This window comes from Chrysochloris asiatica, unplaced genomic scaffold (genome assembly GCF_000296735.1).
Source record: "Chrysochloris asiatica unplaced genomic scaffold, ChrAsi1.0 scaffold00144, whole genome shotgun sequence".
Classification (NCBI taxonomy): Eukaryota; Metazoa; Chordata; class Mammalia; order Afrosoricida; family Chrysochloridae; genus Chrysochloris; species Chrysochloris asiatica.
This window is the reverse complement of record NW_006408662.1, coordinates 2,311,202-2,327,413: the sequence shown is the minus strand read 5'-3', so window position 1 is coordinate 2,327,413 and position 16,212 is coordinate 2,311,202. Positions and strand designations below refer to the sequence as shown.

Sequence of the window (16,212 nt, the reverse complement as noted above, 5' to 3'; positions counted from 1 at the left end):
CTAAAGTCTGATCCTTGGAGCCTATGGTTTGGACGGTCTGCAACGCTTGGGCCCACAGGGCCTTGAACTCCTGACCGGGTCTGCACTGTCTGCCACTGATTCCCCCTTATTTATTATTTGTTTAAGGGACGCTGCCTGTCTTAGGCGGTCAGTGCGAATTCCTCCATCTTACCTGTCATCGAAACTCATTGCAGCATGGCAATGGCCCTGTCTTAGGTTGCGGAGTATGATGTACTTTTGTTCTAGTTCGAAAACTGCCACCTTTTCTGACTTTACGAGAGCCATACTATCTTTCAGAACATTTTAAAGCATTTTTTTTTTTTTTTTCAAATGTATTTATCCATACTGGCTTCAGTCCCTGGAGAAGGACTTCATCCTTTGGTAGAAGGGCATGTCAAAGAGGCAGATGCCCAACAAGATGGGTGGACACAGTGGCAACTACAATGGGCTCAAACATGGCACTAGTTGTGAGGACAGCAAAGGACTGGGCAGTGTTGCATTCTGTTGCACACAGACGTGACTCGACAGCATCTAGCAACAAGAATTTCTTGTCTTATGGCCTTATCAAGTGGTACAAGCCTGCATCTACCTGTCTTTGTTACACCAGATTGGGAGGGTCCCCCTGAAAGGCATAAGTGTAATCATAGTTCCAGTATTCTCCTCCCTTCCAACTCGGCAAGTTTCCAGAGCAGGTTTGGCAAAGTACAGCCTATGAGACAAATCTGGCCCACCACGTGTTTCTATAAATACAGTTAATGTATATCCTGTGGCTGCCTCCATGCTACAATGACAGAGAAGAGTAAGTGTGACAAAAACAATCTGGCCCTGGACACAAAACGTTTGCTAAGCCCTGGTTTGGAGCCTTGTGGCAAGGACAGGAGTAAGGAGGAAAGAGCTTTTGCTAAAAAGAAGGGCTTTGCTGGTGCTTACCGATGGACTGGTGAGTCCTCTAATATAATCACAGGCAGACCTTTAGGACCCAAGGGCACATATGTCATTAACATGTATTTTCTTACTCTTACATTCAATTTCTTATATTCAATATCCATGGCAGATATTGGGATGTAATCATGGGCAAGATCAAACTCAATCTATCTGACCTTTATGAGCTTCAAACTGTATGCTGGGGTGAAGATGCAAGTGCCAGGAAAGAGATGAAATAGAGAAAAATGCTCAAACATGCAACGATGGGCCACATGCTGGTAAAGTCACATCTCAGGAGATCAACGAGTTACATCTGCAAAAGGTGAATGGGTCTCATGAATAATACCGAGCCAAAGAAACACACAGAACACAGGCAGTTTCTACTTCTTGTTGTTGTCAGGCGCCATCGACTTAGTACCAACTCATAGTGACCCTACAGATACAACAGAACAAAACACTGCCCAGTCCTGCGCCAATCTCACAATTGTTGCTAAGCCCAAGCCCATCACTGCCACTTGGCCAATCCATCTCACTGGTGGTCTTCCTCTTTTTCTCTGACCCTCCACTTTACCTAAAATGATACCCTTCTCCAGCAACTGGTCCCTCCTGACACTATGTCCAAAGTATGAGAGACGAAGTTTGGCCATCCTGGCCTCCAAGGAAGCACTCTGGCTGTACTTCTTCCAACACAGATATGTTTGTTTTTCTGGCAGCTCATGGCACTTTCAATATTCTCTTCCAACACCACAACTCAAATGCATGCAATTCTACGATCTTCCTAATTCACTGTCCAACTTTTGCAAGAAAGTTTCTACTTAGGAAAGGTTAAAAAAGACTTTGATTATGGAAATTTTATATTTTTTATGGATAAATGGTCAATGACCACTGGTGGAATGGTAAATGAATACACTATTTATTGATAAATGATTTTTAAAAATGATTCAAGAAAAGCAAGGGAACAAGTAACTCAAAATTCAGGCTTACAGTTACTGAGAAAGTAGGGGTCAGGAAGGACAAGAGATGGTGAAGGACACCTCCTCCCCAACCCAAAAAAACAACAACCAACAAACCCACTGCCACTGGTCAATTCCATAAATACTCTACAGCATTTCTGAGACTGTCCATCTTTATGGAAGCAGACAGCCTCGTAAGACTCCACGGTGTTGTCAGGCAGCGTCTCCAGCAACACTGTGAAGTCTTATGAGCCACAATGATGAGCCTGTACTTCGGTGTGAAAGCAATGGGAGCCTCTGACAGCAGGGTAGCACCATGGATGAAGTGAGGTGATCAGAGCTGCTGTTAACAGACTGTCTGACAATGGCAATATGGCTCTGCATGATGCTTCTCAAGTGCTCTCTGACTTCTGCTGATGTAGTGCCAGTAATGCCGTTTCCTCAATGCCGGAATACGTGTTTTACACACACACACATACAAGACAAAGAAGAAGAAGAATGCAGGAGGAAGAAGGAAGATGAGGAGAAGAAGAAAGGAAGATGAAGGAACAAGGAAGAAGAAGAAGGTGGGTAACTGCAACAAAGAAGAGCCAAGGCGAGATAAAAGGTGCTTCATTATAATAAGGGACGTTGGGGGCTTTAGTGGAAGGATTCTCACTTTCCATACAGGAGACCAAGTTCAGCTCCCAGCTAATGCACAGCCACGGCCCATCTATCTGTGGAGACTGACATGTTGCTATGATGCTGAATGGATTTCAGCAAAGCTTGCATACTAAGATGGACAAGGGAGAAAAGTCTGGAGATGCACTTAGAAGATTAGGCAATGAAAGCCCTGTGGATCACGGTGGTTCAATCTACACCCAATTGTGAGGATCGCCTGGGACCAAGCCATGCTGTGCGTGAGGTTATCATAGGGCTGACCTGAAGGTGGCTAACAACAACAATGATAATAACAGGAGATGCTCATAGGCTTTAAATTGTTCTTGTTGTTAAGCACTATCAAGCCATTTCCAACTCATTGTGACCCTGCACAGGGTTTGCGAGGAGCAGCTGGTGGGTTTGAACTACTAGCCTTGTGGTTAGCAGTCCAGCGCTTATCCTAAAGTACCACACCAGGATGCCCAAAACTAGCAAGGTCCAGGAAAAAAAGCAATTTTGTGTGAATTGATTTCTATGCACTAGTAGAATTTGCCACGATAAAGAGATTCCATGGTGAGTGTTTGCAAAGCAGATTCTCCTTCTTGAAAATAAAGATCTTCGACCACATGGCACTTTATCATCCTCTTTAGTTAATGGAACCTATTGTAAACCAGAGCCTCTAGCTAAAGAAGCGTTTCAATTCTCTAAAAGTATAGATATATGCAAACTACACGTGTTACAAACACTTCAAGTGGTATCAGTGGGAAAGTCAGAATACATTTTTCTAGTGGTAAAAATAAACACGTATATATATATATAACGCTACAAAGAAAGCAATTGGGAAACAGCCTGCTTTCTGGTTTCACCGTCAGCACCATCGAGTTCAAACTTGTACCTTAATTAGTACATAATGACCACAGTTGGTTTGGACCTCCTGTTAATTCTACTTTAAAAAAAAAAAAAAAAAATGCTAACATCAAGGTTTATTTATTAATGCTTGTGGTGGGATGGACTTAGATTCTTTGAGACAGGCTCCAAAGAGTATGGTGGTGGTGGTGTGTGCCACTGACTTGGTTCTGACTCATAGTGACCCAGCATAGGGTTTCTGAGACTGTAAATCTTTACTGGAGCAGAAAGCCTCATCTTTCTCCTGGTAGATTTGAACTGTTGACCTTGAGGTTAGCAGCCCAGCTTGTAGTTCACTATACTATCAGGGCTCCTTCCAAGGCGTATTTGTTGTTGTTAAGTGCTGTTGAGCCAGTCTGACTCATAGTGACCCTGTATAGGGTTTCTGAGGAGCAACCTTGAGGTTCAAGTCAACCTTGCAGTCCAGTGTGGCCCACAGTGCCACAAGAGGATTACAGTGAGTTTAAAAGTCCCAAAATACTACAGGAAGGGTCTACGTGAACAACGGAACTGACCAGTTTACTGCATATCAACTCTAGTCCTCACTGATAAGTGCTTTTGTCCAAGTGGACTTAATGTAGGATTATTAGTGGTTACTAGGGGTGAGAGGAAAGGAGACTCATTGTTCAGGGGACCTGAGCTTCTATGAAGGAGGATGAAAAATCTGGACACGAATCATGACGATAGTTACACAGCACAGTGAATGTAATTAATGCCAAATGCACCGTGCCTATAAAACAAATGTTTACATATGTGCATATATATGTGTGTGTGTAGGCCTCCTGGTGTGGCGCTGTAGGATTAGCATTAGACTACAAACCACGGGTTGGCAGTTCAGACCCATCAAGCTGCTTTTTGGAAAACATATACAGGGTCGTTGTGAGTTGGAACAGACTTGACAGCACTTAACAACAACATCAACCATATATTGTTGTTAAGTACCGTGGAGTCGGTTCCGACTCATAGTGACCCTGCACAGGGTTTTCCATGGCTGTAAAGTCTTTCCGGGAGCAGAGCGCCTCATCTTTCTCCCGTGGAACTGCTGGTAGTTTCGAACTGATGACCTTGAGGTGGCAGCCCGACTTGTAACAACTACGCTACCAGAGCTCCTTGCAACAATATATATGTCTGTATATAATTTAAGAACAGCAGCAACAATATATGTGTCTGTATATAATTTGCCACACACAAAGCCAGCCAGCTTCTTATGAAAGTCTCCTGAGGCCACAAGAAGCCTGAATGTCCACACTTAACTGAGGGGTCATCGAGCCCCACTCAGTCCCGATGGTACCAGACACACTGGGCCTGCAACTGGCCTGCATTTCAAATAAAAAACTCCCCACCCTTCAAACGACAGCATTGTTCAGAGCACTCTGTTGCCAGGGCAGAGAGATGTGTTTATTATGCGAGGGAATATTTGGTCATCTAATTTTTTTCAGTCTATCTTCTACAAAGAACATCCACAGAATAATCCCTGAGGCTGCCAAGAGACAGCAACCAGTCTGCAGCTAGTTCTGGACTAAAGCAGGATGTTGCCAGAGCGAACGCAGAGTGTCTAAAGGACAAAGCTCCCAAAATCCCCACTCAGCATTCATCCCCACTGGTCACTGCAGAGTAGGTTTCAACGGGCTTTAAAGAATGAGACACCACACCGCCCCCCCTGGATCTTGAATTACCTGGTGAGGGAGATTTGTTAATGTGTATTAACTAGTTAATGCCCGTTGAGAAGACCCAGCTCAATACTAACTAGAGACATGGCATGGGAGCCGTGCCGGAGTTTAGAAACAGGAAATGGGGAAAATGACAAGGAACCAAAGGACACCTGTAGGTGGAGGTGGCTAGCCCTCAGAGCCCAACAGAGAGAAGGGCAAAGAAAACTGAACTCGTTCCACAGTAGCACAAAAAAGGCCAAACTGGATAAATTCTATAGACGGGTACTAGTGGTTAGTTTCTTCTGGTCCTCTTTAAGGAGCTGACTTGTTTGGCCAGTGGTCAGTGTGGTGGCTCTGACTGCTTTAAGGTGGCTTTATTCTCTCAGAGCACGATGAACCTGGCACCACTGGCTGCTACATAGGCCAAGCCACGCACGCTCAGGATAGCCGGGGTTCAGAGTGGCCACTGACAGCTCCCTGAAACCCAGGGCTGCCTGCTTTATCAGCTATCTCTGACTCGGCACCCTTCCTGCTCTTGCCATACTGATCAGGGGTTCACACAAGACCCAGGAGATACCTTCTGCTAGGGTGGCAGGGTCATTCTGTGGGTGAGGGGCAGGCCCGCCTCCTGACCCATCAGCAGGCCACTTTTAAAGTGCCGAAAAACAACAAAATCCATGACCATACACTCATCTCTTCTCCTAACAACTTTTTCCAACTTTAGCTGAGTTGTTCATAAAATTCTCATCAACTTAGAAAAAGATAATAATGTGAATCTTAAAGAGTATGTTGTTGTTGTTGTTAAGTGCCATTGAGTCGGTTCTGACCAATAGCGACCCTGTATAGGTTTTCCAAGGAGCAGCTGGTGAGCTTGAGTTCAAACAGCTTTGCAGTCTGACGCATTAGCCCACACAGCGCCACACATAACAGTGTACCTAGCTCCCCGTGTTTCTGGGCTTCACTTCACAAGGTAAATGACTTGCTTCTAACATAATGTGGAAAGGGAGGGACAGGAAGTGCACAGTGGAGAAACGTGGCAGACAGCATCTTAGCCAAGTAGTGCAGGTTATTGTCCCACTGATAAACCATTCCAGCAGCATGGGCCTTGGTTGTGATGCGTCACTTCTGTGATCATCCTTCCTCAATGTATAACCCAGGTCTAATTATGAGAAAGTACCAAACAAATCCCAACTGAGGGTCATTCACAAAAGAACTTACTCGTCTTCTTCAGAAGTATCAAAACCATTAAAAAAACACACACAAAATGGCACTGAGAGCCTGCCACAGAGAGAAGGAGAGGAAGGAGACCCAATGAATTGGGACCACCTTGACCGTAACGTTCCTATCAACCTGTCGTACATACCCCAAAACACCCCAAACCAAACCATTTCACCAAGGAGTCAACTCTGACTTGTTCTGACTCCATGTGTGTGTGGGGAGAACCATGCTCTTTAGGATTCTAAGGGTTTTTTAAGAAGTAAACTGTCACGCCTTTCTTCCAAAGCACTTCTGTGTGGATTGGAATCACCAATCATACCAACAGCTGGATGGAAACTGGGAAGAGCTGCCCTGTGCCCCATGCTACATACTTGCTTCTCTGAGCCTGGTACAGACCCTACCTGGAACCTAGGTGAGGAGATCAAGTGTATTAAACTCTGCACTCTGTCTTCTACATATTAGCTGTAATTCCTATGTTAAACAATACAAGCCATGCTGGGAAACCAGTCACTGTACCAAAACCCGGCCAAAGACTCTTAAACGGAAGCTAGAGTTCTGTCTAAGAGTTCCAATCTGCATGAACCAAAATATTCACTGTTCATGATGGTGCTACCCTTTAGATGAATACAGGGAAACACATGGGTGGACTGTGAGGGAAGGACACCCTTCCTACTGACAGTGATGGAAAGGCTCAAGGAGGCCAGCTTGGCTGCTATATGTGTGAGATCCTGCAGGATTGCCAAGCCCTGGGAAGGATTTGGGTTATACAATGGAAGTCATTGGAGAATGGGGTTCATTTCCCAGATACCCTTGCAGTTGGATGTAGATAGGTCCTAAATTCTGTCCAAGAGGTATAAGAAGCAGCAACCAAGACTTCTTATAAGTGAACTTAATGGAAACACTGCTCCTTCCTCCTCTCCTCGCCTTTCTACCAGCTGATGGAAGCATGACAGGGGGGCTTGGGTCCCCAGTGCCATAGGACCACCATACCAACCCTGGGCTGACTTTGTTGGTAAATATACCTGTTCTATAGCTAAAGGATCTCTGATAGCATAGTGGTTATGAGTTGGGCTGTTAACCTCAAGGTCAGCAGCTCAAAACTACCAGCTGCCCTGCTGGAGAAAGATGAGGCTTTCTGTTCCCGTAAAGATTTACAGCATCAGAAACTCTATGCAGGGTTGCTATGAGTTGGAACTGACTCCATGGCACACCACCACCACCACCCACTATATCTAAATCCATGCTATTTTGATTACTACTTCTTCACAAATGAAGTTAATCCTAACTAACATAGAGGGTTGGAAGTGGGTGAGTCTACGGTCTGCTTCATGTTTTGTAACTATAACCCTGGTTGTTGGTGAAGAATTAATTGGAGGAGGAAACAGAAAGACCTGTTCGGAAGTGACTGAGGTCATCCAAGCAAGAAATGAAACGGCTGTTTCTAAAGTGGGTGCAGGGGAGGTGGAGAGAAATAGATGAACCCAGAATCTAATTTGGATGGAAAGCTGAGGAGGATAGCTGTTCAAGGGAGAGGGGAAGGAAAGATGAGTGATGTTTTTGGAGCAGGCAACTGAATGGTTTTATCCATCAAGACTGGCAAGACTGGGGAAGAGCTTTGAGGGGTGGGAGGAACGAAGGCTTTCTTTGGACCACACTGAACTTGAAATGCCCACTGGACATTCAAGTGGGAACATCAAACAGTTGGCTATATGATTGGAGAGATGACACTTGGTGATATATAAGGAGTTTTCCAAAGTTCATGAAAACATTTTATTAGCTTTTCATTCTATTTTTCCAAGACCGCTTTGAAGCCTCCTTGTAAATTTGGAAGTTGCTGTCACAGAGATGATTTAATGTCACATGTCTGACCGAGCTGGCATGAAGCAAGTATATGGTAGAGACATGCTGGAAGCCACTTCAACTTTTTGAGGTACAACTGAAGGAGGAAGAAAACCAAGTGGGTTTGGTATCCTGGAAACTAAGGGAAAAGGCAGTGGTCAGACTGCCAAGTGTTGCTGCTGAGAAGGGACGTTGGAATGCTGGTGCTGTTGTTGTTGGGAAGTGCCACTGAGTGGTTCCAACTCAAAGTGACCCTGGATAGGGTTTCTGAGGAGCAGCTGGTGGGTTTGAACTGCCATCCTTGCTATTAGCAGTCCAGTGCTCATCCTACAGCACTACACCAGGACTCCCAAGTTAGAATAAGAACACAAAAAGTTGCCAGTGCACCAAGCGGCATGGAGGATGCCGGTGACCTCAGCTGGAGCAGTTCCTAGAGCTTGGACACAAGAGAAGCCTAGGTGAATTGAGCAAAGGGTGGTTTTCAATGGAGGCTGTAGAGACAGCGCTCTTAACTCATGTTTTTGAAAGACTTTGCTGTGAATACATAGAGGGGAAGGAAGCTACCATCTGAATTTCCACTTGCTTTCTCTACCAGCACTATTCAATACGGTAGACATTAGCCATATTTGGTTATCTACCTTTAACTGAATGTAATTAAAATGACCTAAAATGAAAGCAGTTCGAAACTACCAGTTGCTCCATGGGAGAAAGATGAGGCTTTCTGCTCCCGTAAAGATTTACAGCCTTGGAAACCCTGTTCAGGGTCGCTATGGGTCGGAACTGACTTGACGGCACTTAACAACAACAACAAAATGAAAGATTCAGGTTCTCCGTCACAGTGGGCACATTTCAAGACCTCATGCCAGCTGTGGCTGCTGGTTAGAGTAATGGAGAGCAGAGATGGAGAACATCTCCCATCTGTGTGGTCAGTTCTACCAGAATGATCTACATGCTGATCTCTAAAGGTCTAAAGGAGGCCTGGTGTGGCACTGTAGGATAGGCACTGGACAACAAGGTCAGTTTGAACCTCAAGGTTGGCTGTTCAAATCCACTAGCTGCTTCTCAGAAACCCTCTATAGGGTCGCTGTGAGTTGGAAAGTACTTGATGGTACTAATCAATAATAATCAACTACAAAGGTCTAAAGGGATTGCAACGTTACACTTGAGAAATCATTTACTGTGATTTATTTGCCATGTCTTATAGTCAGAGCTGATTCAACAGCACTTAACAACAACAACAGCAACATAGGATTATGTGTGTGAGAGAGAAAATAAATGCTTCTTCCCATTTGGCTTTATTTTTTCTTGTATAACAGACACATAACTAGTTTTGCTCTCATTTCTTTCCTATCAGATTACACAGGTTCATGTTTATAAATTGTTCATTATAACTCCAAATATTTGCATTCGTTTTGCAGAAGGTAATTAATTAGCCTACAGTTTCGATCGTTCTTTCATTCAGAGTTGGCTCCTCGTTCCCATGAAAAGGGGATGGAAAAAAAGTGACGAGCTTTCAATCTGCTAAAGGAAGCCTAACCTCTCTATCTGCACCCTTGCTCTCTCCCCCATTCCACACAAACTCCAAAGCAGCAGTGATGAAATGGAAACGCCAACTGTGCAAACATTTGCTCCCACTGTTACAAGTTGAAAAGGAAAAATGCCAAAAAGGAGATCTTGGAAAAATAGCACAAGAGCAATTATCCCCTGAAGAGAACATGAAATAAGACCCTACAGTGACCCCATAAAGGAAACAGAAAATAAGATCCAACCACAACCAGGTCAGAAAACACCACTGTGTTTAAGGGTAACAATTACAAAGGAAAAAAAGGATTTGGGCACTGTTATATCCCTGGACTTCAGTTTGGAGCTCACTGGGTGGTGTACTGTGACATTCAGTTAAATCCTTTTAAATAACAAGATGTATGCATCATAAAGTAACTTGATACTTCCCCACAACTCAAAGCTCCCATGAGAGCACTAACGTTCATTCTTAGACATAAAAGGCAGTCCATGTGTATGGGACTTGAGAAGGTGGTGGGAAACCTAAGGAAATTCAAAGATGACTCCAAAGAAGAAACGTGCCACAAGAGAAATGGTTTTGGTAAATTTCATTTGTAGGAAATAAAGATTTAGATGATGAATCATCCATTTAACTTTTGCAGGGACAGTTCATGAATCAAAGAGGAGATCACTGGGTCAAAAACGATGAATGTTTCATGGCAGCTGGAGGACACGAAGGGTGTTAGCCCCCAAGCTGTTTCCCCCAAGACAGAGAGCACACTGAAAGCGCTTTCTCTCAGAGAGCTGGAAGACGCCTCCCCATTGCTTACAGAGTAAAGAGCAAGTTACATCCCAGGCAGCCCAGCCCCTTGGTGAGACTGGAGGGGTTCTTACTCTCCTCATGCTAGAGGAGTAGGCTGAGAGCCAGCGTGGAAGGTGTGCACTGAAAGGGAGTAGCCCCCTAAACCAAGTCTTCCTCCCAAAGGGCTGAGGGGCCAGGAACAGGGACCCCGAGACAGGCAAGCAGAGGAGGCTTTGACTTCTTGGTGTGGAGTGGAAAGATTTGGAACCTCAGTGTATGTGTTCCTGGCAGTCCATGAACGTTTTAAAATGTGCCAATGAAAAGCTTGATCTATATTGATGTAAACATCCCATACCCAAGTACCGCCATAAGACTTCCGAGTCTTTGTTGGTGTCTGTGTTCACATGCCAGCTGATGGCTATGCAGGTGACGGGCACAGTAGCCTAAACAAGGTAGGAGGACAGTTGGATCATCTTCAGGTGTACAACAGCCCAGGTACAGTGCATGTTAGGCTAGAACTAGGCCTGCTCTACCTGGCCAAGTCCACTTCATTAACAGGAAACAGGCAGCCATGAGTTCACTAGCTCTCCATTCCAGCCACAGATGGATTAAAGGCTCATTTAATTAATATTTAAATAATGCCACAAATCTAATGCCATCTTCCAGAGGAGACAGGTTAGCAGAGCCATCAGTGATGTCCCATTAAAATGAGCAATTAACAGTCGTTCGTGAGGCAGCACGGTAGTGAGAGACATAGGCCGAGCATTCTGTGTCAGCAGAGCTGTAAAACTGTCAACATCATTTTAGGCAGAAAATCGTGTGAAAGCGCATCCTGTGCATTAGAATTATTCAAGTCAAAATGCCAATGGAGACTAAATTAAAAATGAATCTGAGCTATTTTGTCGAACAAGGTTAGGCAGTGGCTCTGTTTTGGGAGCTGATCTGTACCCACCACACCGGAGCACAGTTCTTAGTGTGGATTGTGTGGGTTCTAAAACTCTATGCTGTTAATATTTAGGTTTTACAGTTACTTAAAAATTATGAGAACTAATGAAAATTCTGCATGGGATATTTACAAGTTTAGACAATATTATAATAAAAGTACTTTGAGAGAGAGGGGGAAAACAAAAGGAACAATATAGCAGTTAGGAGCATGGGTCAAGGAGCTTGGCAGACTGGTGACTACTCTTAGTCTGTGATCTTGGGCACATTACCTTGTTATTCCCAGACTTTTCCTCTGATAAGATGGGGGTAACAATACTGTTCACAGCACAGGAGTACTGGGGAGATTCAATAAAACATTTACATGGGTCTTGGCACAGTGTCAACAATTGTTTGAAGGTGGTGCTGTGGGTTAATGTGCTGGACTGCAAAGGCAGTTTGAACCGCAAGGTCAGTGGTTCAAGCTCACTAACTGCTTCTTGGAAACCCTAGACAGGGTCGTTCTGGGTCAGAGCCAAGTCAGTGGCACTTACCAACAACAAGGATAAAAAAGAGTTAAAAAGGTTACAAATTGGGCTGCTAACTGCAAAGTTAGCAATTCAAGTCTACCAGTTACTTTGGTGGAGAAAGATGAGGCTTTCTGCTTCCATAAAGAGTTACAGCCTCAGAAACCCCGTGCAGGGTCACTATGAGTCAGAATGGACGTTCCACAGCACATAGCCATCTATCACCACCACCAAGGATTAAAAGTCTGTTTCGTGCCCTGTAAAATACGGATGTTAGTATAGTTTACTTTATACATTTAATATGAAATCTAAATATATTCATGTATGTATCTATACATAACCTAGCAGAGTACCTGAACTCAATAAATAACTCATTATGATTGTTATAAAAAAAATATCATCCTGATCTTCTTGGTCTCTTTTTACTCGCTGTTTAAGTATCCCATGTGTACAGTGCTGGTGCGCATGGAAAGGACAGTCTCTGGCTCTTTAGAAGGACAGCCTAGCTTCTGTGTATCTCTTGTTGTGTCTCCGAGTGAGTGTGATTCACGGTGACCCTGTATAGGGTTTTGGAGGAGCAGTTGGTGAGTTTGAGCCACACTGAACTATGGCACCACACAACTTGTTGTTGTTAAATGCCGTCGAGTCGGTTCCGACCCATAGTGACCCTATACAGGGTTTCCAAGGCTGTACATCTTTATGGGAGCAGAAAGCCTCATCTTTCTCCCGCAGAGCGGCTGGTAGTTTCAAACTGCTGACCTTAAGGTTTGCAGCTCGATTCGTAACCACTATACTACCAGAGCTCCTTACACAATAACTAGCCCTTTTAAAAAAAAAAACAAAAACAAAAAAACCCACTGTCTTGGAGTTGGGCCCCACTCACAGAGGCCCTATATAGAGTTTCCAAGACTGTAAATCTTTATTGGAGCAGATGGTCTCATTCTCCCACGGAGTGGCTGATGCTCAGACCAATGCCTAACTCACAGCACCACCAGGCCATATAAGAGTCTTTCTCAAAGGAAGGAGGGAAGTACGATTATTATAGAGCTAGCCCTGGTGTGGCGTTGTAGTGATAAGCACTGGGCTGGCAAGCACAAGGTCGGCAGTTCAAACCCATCCGCTGCTTTCAGGAACCCGCTATAGGGTTGCTGTACAGCTTAAAACAACAACAAAGGCATGCTTCACATCTTGAGAGCAGTTGAAATCGAGCACAGGACAAAAAATGTAGGCAGCGGGTCCTGGGAACCCTTCCCCAGCAGTAAGGACATCTGTGTCCCTTGAGAACCACTTGCTCAGTTGTGGCTCCTATAGTTCAGGCTCAGGATCTTACCTGGATGAGGTGGCCAGGCCAGTCATATGAACTCAGTAAATACCAGAAAGGAGATGACCAGGAATCCCAAATCCTGATAGTCTGAACTACCGGGATTTCTTCAGTATGTAAAACTGGGTCTGGCCTAGAACTAACGAGCATTTTACTGAGCCCTCTCCCAGAAGTGACATCCAGGGAACAGGAAGCAAAGAGAGGCTGAAAAACACAGGTTAGTAAGAGAACAAACACCTGTCAGTATTCAGAGAAGGGAAGGCAGTGCCTTTCCACAAGGCCATCAGAAGCTGCAAAAAGAAAATGAAGAAAGTAGCCCTCAGCCTGAGACCCCCTCATTCCCAGTCTCCATAGTCTAAGCCCAATATTCAGAGAGATTTGTACCATGAGTCTCTGTAGTTGTGTCTACCTACTGGGACCGGGTCTGCTCCCCGGGTGGGGGTGTGGGTGGGGTGACTTTGCCTAGAGCACCAGGGTCCAACTGCATTACCCCACCCCCTCATTTGTAGCAGACATCCCGAGGTCAGTTTCTATTGGAGAGGAGGTTTAAACAACTCCAGAGGGCCCATGAGTCTGATCTCACTATTATAGAAAGGTTGTACTTCTGAGACTAGAGCCCTGGGGTGGCACAAATGATTAACACATGCAGCTGCTAAATGAAAGGTTGCAGGGTCGAGTCTACCTAGAGGTTCTTTGACAAAAAGTCTTAAGAGATAGTAGCTCAAAAGAGGGAACAATCTTTACAGCAAGGATCATTCCCACCCCCTCCATACACAGACTAGACAGGGATGGGCAACTTGAACACTGGCTACCCAAAATGGGGGGGCTACAAAGGCAAGAAGTGACTGGCTTACAAGCTTTCAAGAAGGAACCTAGATCCAGAGGGCGTGGAGGAAGGTAGAATCTCCACTGAGTAGTATCCAATCTGTCTAGGCAGGGCTGATGAAAGGAAATGCGGATAGGTCACTTGTGATACAATAGTGAATAATTTTTGTCAGGACTGATCGTGAGGGTTGGAAATGTAAAGATAGATGTTTTGTACTGAGGAGGGGAGTGATTAACTTTGCAGTCTAGAAGCAGAGGTCCCTGGGACCATGAAGGGAGAAGAGTGAAGAGCGGGACCCTACCCAGAGAAGCAGTGATGCCTGAGTTGGAGGCAGAGACGATGACATGGAGAGATGGAGCAGCTGGGGACTTTAGACCCAGACAGGGAGAGGGGCTTTGTGCTGATGACTGGGGCAGGGGCTAGGGGGCAGGCTTGTAGGGTATACCTGTTGGTTGGTTGATGATGCATGGAGGGGATTGTAACCATGGCAATGAAATGATATACGATAGGATGAAGTAAAACTAATGTTCTCCCATATAAACTATCACATAATTCACAATAAAACATTAAAAAAAAAAAAAAAGTCTTAGAGACAATACTTTCAAAAAAACAGCTACTGAGCGGTGCAGCCAGTCTGCGTGCATGAGTGGGAGGTGGCAGGCCTCAGTCTCTGGCCTTCCCCGTTGACTCTTCTAGCGCGATGTCTCCAACCATGAGCTGGTTTGGTGCCCGGTTAGTGAGAGCCACTGCGAACCCGTTGCCACCTTTGAAAGCCTGCAGCAACGAAAACCTTGACAAAATCGATATGTCTTTGGGGTTTCCGAAGAGTGACTGCTGAACAGGAACCACTGACCCTGCAGTCCAGTGCATTAACCCATAGTGCTGCACCATGAAAGTACTTTTTCATGATATCATCAAATTGAATTGAAAAGAAGGAAAGAAGCAGAATTTTCCAAGACTAAACAAAAGACTCCAGCAAAATGGTGCCCGGAAATTCAGGATGAGAGTACGGTGGGGAATCCAACAGAGTTCTGGTTTTGGTAAAAATAGTCTGAGCCTTAGAGGAAGAATAATGCCTGGAAAGAGACGTCCTTATGGACTTATCACTGGCCTTGCAGCCAGAAAAGCAACTGGAATTCGGAAAGGAATTAGTCCGATGAATCGTCCACCTTTAAGTGACAAGAATATAGAGCGATACTTTCCAGTGCTGTAAAGGAAGACAGACCTTCTGAGACAAAATGAAGTGTAGAGAAAACCAGTTGCCGTTCTCAAGAGACCTAACCAATTAAACAGAAAAAATAACGTTCCAGGCAACTTTACCAGGAGTGGAAGTAAATCAAGCCGTCAGAAAGATACTCGTCAGGCAACTTTTCTTTTCAGAAGATGCCTAATGGTTAAGGCCCAATTGAACACAGAACAACTGGTAGATGATGTAGTAGCAAAGAGAACTCGTCAATGGAGCACTTCTACCACAAATGGAGAAATTTTGACTGTATCCATTGACAATCCTGCAGCAGTTCAGTGCCCAGTAACTCACAAACCATGATTAACTCGTACCTCTGTGCCCTCATTCTTGGCAAAACAGGAGCAATCCAATGTAAAGAAAGTTCCTAAAGGTGTTCTCTACAATTTGACATAAATAGTGTTGGAAAGCAAACAGGGATGACTTTGAATGAGGGGTGTGGGATCCTGAAGGAACAAAGAGCCACTCTCACCTTCAACAAAGGAGGAAGCCGCTTTGTAACTGGGGGATAGATCCCTTGTCAAAAGGACAATTGAGTGACAACTTTGTCTGAAAAGCTGAATTGCGTGAAAAGCCTGTCACAGAAATTCAAGAAACTTTAATCGAAAATAGTCACAAGGCTAAATAACTCATCTTTATTTCTGAAGTTTTTTTTAACATGTATAAAATAATGCCCTGAAAGAAAAACAGTGAATATATCTATTTGTTCTTACAGAATATATGGTGGCCCAGACAGAATAATCCTGTATTTGATTTCGTTGTTCCTCATGCAGCAGAAAGAAATTGATTATTTTTATGATAGTGGTATTTAGTATCTTTGACTTTGCCACGGTAAATCTTGGTCTTCAGAAATATGAGTAAATCCCTTTGTTGCTGTCATTTATCCTTTAATAGTCTTTGATGTAATAAGTACAAGTTGCCTCTTCTTCAGTGGAGACACA

The 16,212-nt window shown here is 44.4% G+C and overlaps 1 protein-coding gene and 1 pseudogene across 1 annotated transcript in view; one reads left to right on the top strand and one right to left on the bottom strand.

Moving 5' to 3' along the window:
- Positions 1 to 16,212, bottom strand: part of SLC22A23 (solute carrier family 22, member 23) — a 182,286-nt gene that overhangs the window by 60,091 nt on the left and 105,983 nt on the right. The window lies entirely within an intron of this gene.
- Positions 14,933 to 15,783, top strand: LOC102816011 (annotated as a pseudogene).